General features: G+C 43.1%; 1 long non-coding RNA gene across 1 annotated transcript; it reads right to left on the reverse strand.

Annotated features, from left to right (window-relative positions):
• Positions 1–1,602: 1,602 nt before the first annotated feature.
• Positions 1,603–6,025, reverse strand: LOC110311016. Its single transcript, XR_002379892.1, has 3 exons — positions 5,556–6,025; positions 5,193–5,268; positions 1,603–2,094 (listed from the first exon to the last, which is right to left on the reverse strand). It is a non-coding gene; the product is annotated as an uncharacterized LOC110311016 (long non-coding RNA).
• Between the last annotated feature and the right edge of the window lie 2,691 nt (positions 6,026–8,716).

The raw sequence follows: 8,716 nt of genomic DNA on the forward strand, positions 1-8,716 counted from the left end.
ATAGAGAGAGAGAGAGAGAGAGAGAGAGAGAGAGAGAGAGAGAGAGAGAGCTTTTCTTCTACCATGTAGGTTCTGGGGACCAAACTCAGGATGTCTGTCTTGGCAACCAGTGCTTTTAGGCACTAAGCCATCTCACTAGAGCAGTTTGATGCTTTTTATCAATAGCAATATTGCCCCTAAATGAAAGCTGTACATGTTACTTACATGTTCAATCCAGAAACGGATATCAAAACATGTCACGTGTATACACATATGCCACTCCATATGTATATATAATATCCATATGACATTATCATAAAGCAGTGATGGTATTAAATGGTTACTATCAAGTATGAATCAATACCACTGTTCACCCTAAAAGGAGAACCAGAGGGTGAGAGTCTGTTGATGAGGTGTGGATTCATTATCCCTTCCCCAGGTTCATCAGAGCTCTTGGTGCCTTGTCGTGGGGAGTCAAGTCTAGAGAAGGCATGCGATGGGCACTGACCACCCAATAACCCCTCCTTAGTCCTCCAAGAAAAAAATTAGGCACATCCTTACATTCCTTGAAGACAGTCCTGAACCTGGAGTCCACAAGGCCCCATGGGACTTTCAGGACTGTTTGGGGACCTTTTAGATCTCCTATGAACCAGCATCCAGGAACACCTTCCACACTGAACTCCATTCTTCGGCCAGTGGGCCACAGTCCATGCTCTCACATGAAGGTCTACTACACGTTATTTCCTAGTGTGTAGTGTTTGAACAGAAGGTAAGAATTGAACGATGCAGAAATATATGGAAATCCTGATCCAGCCCGCTGTGAATCAGTGGGGGAGGGGGGGAGCCCAGAAGATTTTGTAGAACGCAGGAAATAATCAGACGAATAACCCAGATAACTTAACATTTCACAGCACAGAATACTTGTTTCCTCTCAGAATTCAGTGTTAGCAATCCTTGGAAACATTTGGAGGGCGGAGCTGGAGAGATGGAGCAGCAGTCAAGAACACGTGTTGGTCTTGCCGAGGACCTGGGTTGGATTCCCAGAACCCTGGTAGCAGCTCTCCGCGGTCTGAGACTCCAATTCAAAGGGATTTCCTTTTGATCTTTATAGGCACCAGATATGCATGTGGTGCACAGACACTCAAAACAAAAAAAATAAATAAATAAATCTACAAAAAAAAAATCCTCCCCAAAGAAAATATTTGGATAATATATCAAGAACAATAAATAAGTAACTTTGTCTAAATTAACAGCAGCTGACCAGACCGTTATACAAGAAACCCTTATAAAGAAATTGACAATATGTTCATAGAAAAATCCATAAATCCTAGATAAAGCCTTTTTTTCTGCCTCTGCAGCACTTCAGAAAAGACCTCAGAGAATTCCCCACTCAGTAATTCTCAGCAGTCACAATATTTGGAAACACCTCCCATTTGCTGCCCTTATCCGGCTATGTCTTACACGCTGACACCCAGGAATCTGCTAATAATATACGGTCTGAAAGGAACTTAAATTTCAATGAAGCAAGGCAAAGAGTCCCTTTCTAACTAAACTAACCGAAACATAAATTTACCCCTTAAGTTAAATCAAACAGCCTTTATAGTCTATCAAACCTACCCTTGCCCGCTGCAGAACTTAGCTCTGCCTGATGGCTTTGTGAGCTGCCGACCCTGGCTTTTCATTCTTTGTGTTCAGAAATTAAGAACTCGGTCAGGAAGTTTCACATTTGGTGAAAGCCTCATATGAACTGCTTGTTCGTTACTTAAGGAAATCGCAATGTCAGCCTCAACTAAGACTCAAACAGCCAAACAGACTTCTCTAGGAATTCAGTTTGTATACTGTTCTCAGTGGTATGCACTTGCGAAGTGAGTTGGCTCACTCTAAGCCGTGAGTGCTTAGTAGGAGTGTGCTCCTGTGTCAGTCTTAGAAACATTCAGAGTCATTTCCCCCGAAGGCTTCCTCGAAGTTTCCTGCAGCAGTTGGCACAGAGAGAACTCACGGGGAAACACGTTACATTCACAGTGATTAGAGGAAACATCAATGTTTTCTTATGTCCAGGTCACAATGGATAAGCTGTTTACTTGACGAAGAAAGGAACTGGCTTTGAAGAGTTAGCTAAAAAAAAAAAAAGGAATGCTAATGTTTTAAGAATATAATATTTGGAGTACATTACTATGGTTTTTAAAAGTAGAACCAATTTTAAACTCTCAATTACAGGACTCATTTCAACTCTGAGGCTTTTAAAGAAAATATATATTTTTTTAAGTTGCTCGTGCATTTAGAATAAATTACAAACCCTCCCAGGAAAGAGTGAGGTATTAATTGTATGTTTTAATAAGGATTTTGATTAAACACTGTTAGAAAACTGAAACTATTGCCCAGAGGCAAGAGTAATTATTTTTCAACTTCTTTACTGCTACCAAAATAATATCCTACAGTAATAATGAGTTCTGCCTCATAGAAAGAACCATCTAACAGTGATGTTCACACTTTCCTACAGCATCCTGAAGGTCAAAACTTCACGAATTACTTCTTTTAACGTAAGCAATTAAGTTTAAAATATAGTGCCCTATGTTCTAAAATAACAGCGCTCAGTCAGACAATGGACCACCACAGTTCACTTATTAACTGTTCCCCAGTAAATGGAAATGAGATGGAGAAAAGAATCCGCGTCCTCCCCTCAAGGTTTCTCAAATGTTTCTTGATCATGTAGTTCATTTACTAAGCACTTTTGGAGATTAATTAAAAATGGTAGAAAGAGAGACCCCCAAGATGACGTAGTAAAATATCCCATGCTAAAAAGATTATGTGGTTTGGGCTTGACAAATGTGAGCTGACATCTGCTGGGCTCTTTTGTAGAAAGGGATAAAGGGACTGGGTTCGCCAAGGAGAAAAGAATCCACACCAGGAAGCAATGTAAGGGACAATCAGAGTTTAAAAGGGAGTAGGGCCAAGCAAGCGAGATCCACGGGGCAAAGCTCACAGAGATGAAAGGGAGAGTTCTCATTCATGTCATGTAGACGGCAGCAGATAAGAGATCCCATAGATCAAAGCCTCGTGACATAATGGGAGCTGATTGAGCACAGTGCAATTTTTTCTGGTCAAGAGTTTAATGTGCAAAAGTGAAACAGGCTGTCTGTGTTCCATGCTCTTCAGTTCTATTATGTAATGTCTTGTCACGGAGGAAGAACTAAGAGAAATCATGCACCTTCTCCACAACTTATTTCTATTATGGGGTGTTGACCTCACGTTACAAGGTCACGGAAACACCAGGCCAGGAATGGCGCTTGGAGGGCAGGTTTTCCAAGATTTGTGGGTGGCTTTTAATGCTGTTATCATCTTAATTCTGGAAATTTCTATGTTTACGGGTGACGGTTATTCCAGAAACTATTCAGTAGTTGACTATTAAATGATCAGCCCACCTATCCAAGTTTCCAGACTCATTTTCTAATGGAAGGCTAACATCTTCATATCTCCTCAAACTGTTGCAAGCCCATCCTTACATGGATAACAAGGATATAATGATAGCTCAGGGGAAAAAATAGGTTTGTAATGTTGCTTTGTGGAGAGTTCATGTGTTGTCTGTCACAGTGGGGAAAACACAGGACTCACAGACAGACCTCATCTTTCTGGATGAAGGATAAACATCCTTCAAGAGGTAGCACTTGCCTGTTCTAGGGGCCGTATCCAGCATTACCTACCTGAAATGCCTTTTCCCTTTCGTGGGATATATTAAAGCCCTTTCTCTGTCTTAGTGAACCTTTTAAAAGGTTGTCTTACTCGGATGAAGACCAAACTGACTGCCCCAGATATTGAAAACAAACAAACAAACAAACAAGCAAGCAAGCAAACAAAAAACCAAGGAGGGCTGCAGGCACCACAGGACTGGAAAACATTGCATGGTCCCAGGGAAGAACTATTAGTACCTTGGAGAGGGACATGTCATCTGACTTTGTACACCCTTCATGAAAGGACTGAGAACACTGCCACCTGGGGACCTGATGCAGAATGCTATTGGCAGCTGCTGGCAGACAGAAGAGCAGCAGCAGTAACAAATGCAGGGACCCACAGGAGTTGGGCAGGTGTTCTCCCGAAGGGACGACAGCACTATAGGGGTTGCCTCATCTAAAGGGAGCTGTTTCGTGGGTCCCTCCTATGAGGCCAATTTTCTGCCATTATTTTGCTCAGAATAAACTTCAGGACACTTTAAGAGAACTCTGGGCTCCAAATCTTTGTTTTAAGAAGTTCTTTAAATGAACCAAATGAATTTAAGGTTGTATTAGAACGCTGCATTGTTGAGGTCGATTCAGATCAGAGTAAGTCACCTGGCCACTCTGGTGTGAAGGACATCACGTGACTCTCTACCACTAGCCAGTGAGCTCCAAGAAGGAAAAGCTGCGTCTTCAGTTCCCCCAGAAAAACACAGCAGGTACTTGGCACAGAGTCCTAGCTCACGCTACGTCCTCTCACAAAGCAACCAGTCCAACTGCTCACTTGTAAGAGTAGCAGAGAGCTGTCTATCAGGGAGATCTGTACAGGGATTCCTTCCCACCACATCCCTGTCCTTTATTGGCTATCCTCCTTCCTCACAAGAGAGAATATCTTGGGCATCACCTGTCTGTTAAAAAGTGTATGGCCTGTGGCTTAGGCAGAAAATAGAGATGGGATACCCAGGAGAAAGAAAGGGACTGGGGAGAAAGGCAGGAGGAACATTCAACAGAAGATACGATGAGCCAAATCCATGGTACCTGAGCACAGGTGAAATGTACGCTAGAATACATAGGACAATTTAAGTTCTATCTAATCAGAGAAGAGCTTAGCTATATGACCAAGTCATTTGTAAATATATCGTGAGTCTGAGTCTTATTTCTAGGAGCATAGGGCTGGGAGGAAGGACCAGGGATTAATTTCAACCCTGCAGGGATGATTAATAGATCACCGATTAGGAAGCTAGAAAGGAAGAAGTCATCAACATAGATCGACTCCCTTCCTTCGCCTCCGCTGGGCTGCAAGCTTAAGGCAGAAATGGATCACCAATGCTTTTCTCACTAGCCAAGTATTCTATGCTTATAATTCTGGATGTGAAGTGTTATTTTGCCAGAATCTGATAGAAAAAAAAAGATAGAAGAGAAAAATACACGGTCTGTGTTTTGCAAGTGGTCTTTCAAGATTTACAAAGGAGGTAAGCTTCAGCCAGCCACAATAAATCTTACCTTTGGGCACTCTTGAAATGTGGACTGTCTTTTAACACGTAAGACTAGTGATCAAATTGTTGAGCACATTTTCATACTGAAGAGGGAAATAAGAATGTCTGTAAACATCACCAGTTCGTTTAAAAACACCCTGCATTAAGAATTTCCTGATATGATATGGTATGTTAAAATAAAAGGCAGTTCCATCTCAGAAATATGGCCGTGGCTCGCTTTACGTCTGCCATGCTATGTACTCTGTACTCTCCCCAAATACAACAGTGCATTCAGTTATTAGCTCCATGGTTGCAGCAGCCACACATCCCGCCCACCAAGCCTCTTAGTGACACACTCTCAACGCTCACACCGCACATTCCCATGGCTTACTTTTGTTCACTCCTCAGATCTCCTGGCTTTCTAAGAGCAGTTGTCACCGGATGATTCACTATGCACTTCCGGTTTCCCTTGCTCTCTTAGAGCTTATCCTGTCTCGTGTTCAGCCTATCCATCTGTAACTCCTAACTGCTTGGTGCTTCTAGCACAACGGTGAAGAGGCAAACAGCGCACAGCTCGCCTGAGTGCTGAGAATCAGTCTGCTGTGCCCGTTCACGAACCCTAATAGATCACCAAGGAGCTGCCCCGGATGCCGTCGATGCCGTCGCACAAGGGTCTTTTTATTCGAGATCAAGCTTGGGTTCACACTGATCCTGATGCAGCAGGACGAGAGGGGAAAGCCCAGAGCCCAGTTTCAAGCAAGCGTTTATAGAAGTAAGCAAACAAGCAAGAGGGTTTCTAGCCTGGCACACATCTGATTGGGGATAGGGGGTAGGGCGGCTCTTGTGGAATTCTGTTGCCCTTTAAAATAATTGGCTGGTGCTGAGAGCCAAACCATAAACTTAACTTATGCTTTCCTCCTGATTGGTGGTTGTTAGGAAGTGACGTGACAGGGGCAGGCTTGTTAGAGAGTAACCTGGAAACTAGCGCTAGGCACAATTTTGTTGGAGAGTAACCTGGAAACTGATGCTAGTTTCAGGCTTGTTTGTTAACTCGAGTTCAACCTTAGGTCAGGTTCTTTAAGATGGGGGTGCCAGCCAAATAATACTGTGTAGAGAGAACGCCTAGGTGCCTAAACGTGTCGAGAAGGTTGGGACAAGAAACCTGGTGCATACATATGAGCTAGGCAACAAAGGAACAAGGAGACACTTCAGAAGGCAGAACTGTTCTATTTGCTATCGGCTTATATGTCTATTACATTGGAAATATTGTCCTATTTACCATGATATGCTTACACTACTTATAAAAGTAGCTATCATGCAGTAGATGCTCAATAGATATTTGGTAATATAGACCATTGTCGGTATCCTAGGGGATGCTTCAGGATGAAGGAGTTCCATTTGCAGAACGTGATAACCCTTCTCTATGCCGGCATCCATAAAAGCATGATTTATAGGCCACATCTCATGGTTTTACCCCTGGCATGTTGAAACAATTTCTGTGGGTAAAAATGTGAAGAGATATATTTTTAGAAGCTCTTCCAAACAGTGCCTAAGTGTTCTGATATTTTAGAATCGTTGATCTAAATCAAGGAAATGACAAGGCCAAGCATTTTGGTTAGGATCAGTACCTGAGCCAATGGCTGGGAGTCTAGACAGGAGATTCAGTTACCTAGAAGAGCCTGGGAAGGTGGTTAATCGCCTCAGATTGTGGGCCATGTGTTTCTGATTCAGCATAATAAGAAATGATTAGGTGGTAAGCTGTGCCTGAACTCCTGATTAGGACAGAACAATGTCCTCTCACGGAAGGATACACACCCCAGGTTCCAGGCTGATCTGTGAGAATAAGGTTAGCTTCCGCTCCACAAAAAGATGTAACATTGTATCACCCTTAAATAACACATGGAGAAACTGAGGCACAACAAACCAAAGCTTCCCAAGGTGCTTGGTCAGCAAGCTAAAGGTTTGTGTAAAGCCAGACAATCTGCCTCCCATTGCTACCATGAACAATGTCTGTCTTAGCTGAGCATCCCTCCCCTCCTCTTTAGACCCTTCCCGATTCCCTGAAGCCACCTCTCTTTGAAGATATAGCACGTTCACTTTTCAGTGTTGACTCTCTATGACTCAGGATGGTGTTCAGTGAAATTCAGGCTCCTCCTCAACCCTGAAAAGGTTCCCTACCACACAGAAGACAGCAGCATCATGCATAATAGGATATGCATGAGAGTTTTCACGGCTCACTTCTCCATCTCCTTCTGCGTTTCCCTGCTTAGATATTCTGCTCAAGAATCCTATTGATTAGCCAGCTTCCAACTGGTTTCCCTTCCTCATCAACACTCAAGATCTTTGAGTGGCTGCCTTAGAACACATGTTTTTTAAAGCTTGTTTTGTTTTATGTGTATGAGTATTTACCTGCTCCATATGCATACCTGGTCCTCACAGAGGCCAGAACAGGGTGTGTGTGTGTGTGTGTGTGTGTGTGTGTGTGTGTCTGTGAGATGTCCTGGAACTGAAGTTAGAGCCACCATATGGGTGGTGGGAATTGAGCCCAGGTCCTCTGGAAGAGCAGCCAGTGCTGGTAAATGATGAGCCATCTCTTTAGCCCTAGAGCACACCTTCCTGAACTCTAAATGAGAACAACCTGCATCCCACACCCACACCATTCAGGTTCGCTTTATAGCATCAGCCCCCAAAGTTCCCTTGTATGCCTATTTTTATGATGACTTGGGGAATAAAAACAAAGATGGTATTGGGTATGGGCTAGCTCTGTCACTGTACTAGGGGTTATCCTGAACTCCGGAAGCTCCCTCAATGCAGAACATGGAGAATCTTAGAGGATATTCTTCTCATCTGTTGTTCAGATAGCAAACTTTAAGACAAAAAAGAAAGACGACAAAATTGATCTTGTTATAAAAGTTTCCCCTGTGAAAAGTCCCTCTCATTCCATCCTTTATCAATCGGTTGAGTCTTGTGATAAACTGTAAAACCTTATTCTCTTTTTCCCCCACTTCCTAAGTAGCAAGTCACATGTGTGCCAGGAGATAAATGTTTCTTCAAATGCGTTCTTGCAAGAACTGGTCACGCCTAGTATGCTGTAGGTTTAAGTGGAGACACCATGACTTGATTAGCTTCCCTCGAATTGAGTGTGGGTGGCTCGAATGGAATCAAGCCATCATAAATGATGTGAAGGTTGGGTGGGTAAGGATGTTCAACACTATCTTCAAGGATGGGCACAAAACCAAAACCTGCACAAGCCCAAGCCAGGCCAACGTAGAGCATGGAGATAGGAGTTGGGAACGAATGCTTCCCCTAGCCATGAACTATTGGCAACTGTTAACTGCTGGTAGGAGAGAATGCTTTCTCTACAAGTGTAGCTCCTGGTAAAGTGACAATTCTCCATCAGGAGCCCTCCACCCCCAACACACACACACACACACACACACACACACAAATTGGCATCACAAATTGATCTTGAAAGGTTTAAGAAAAACAAGACCTTCTTCACAAACTATTCCACAAAATAGAAACAGAAGGTACTCTACCCAACTCATTCTA

Source organism: Mus caroli, chromosome 15 (assembly GCF_900094665.2).
Source record: "Mus caroli chromosome 15, CAROLI_EIJ_v1.1, whole genome shotgun sequence".
Taxonomy (NCBI): Eukaryota; Metazoa; Chordata; class Mammalia; order Rodentia; family Muridae; genus Mus; species Mus caroli.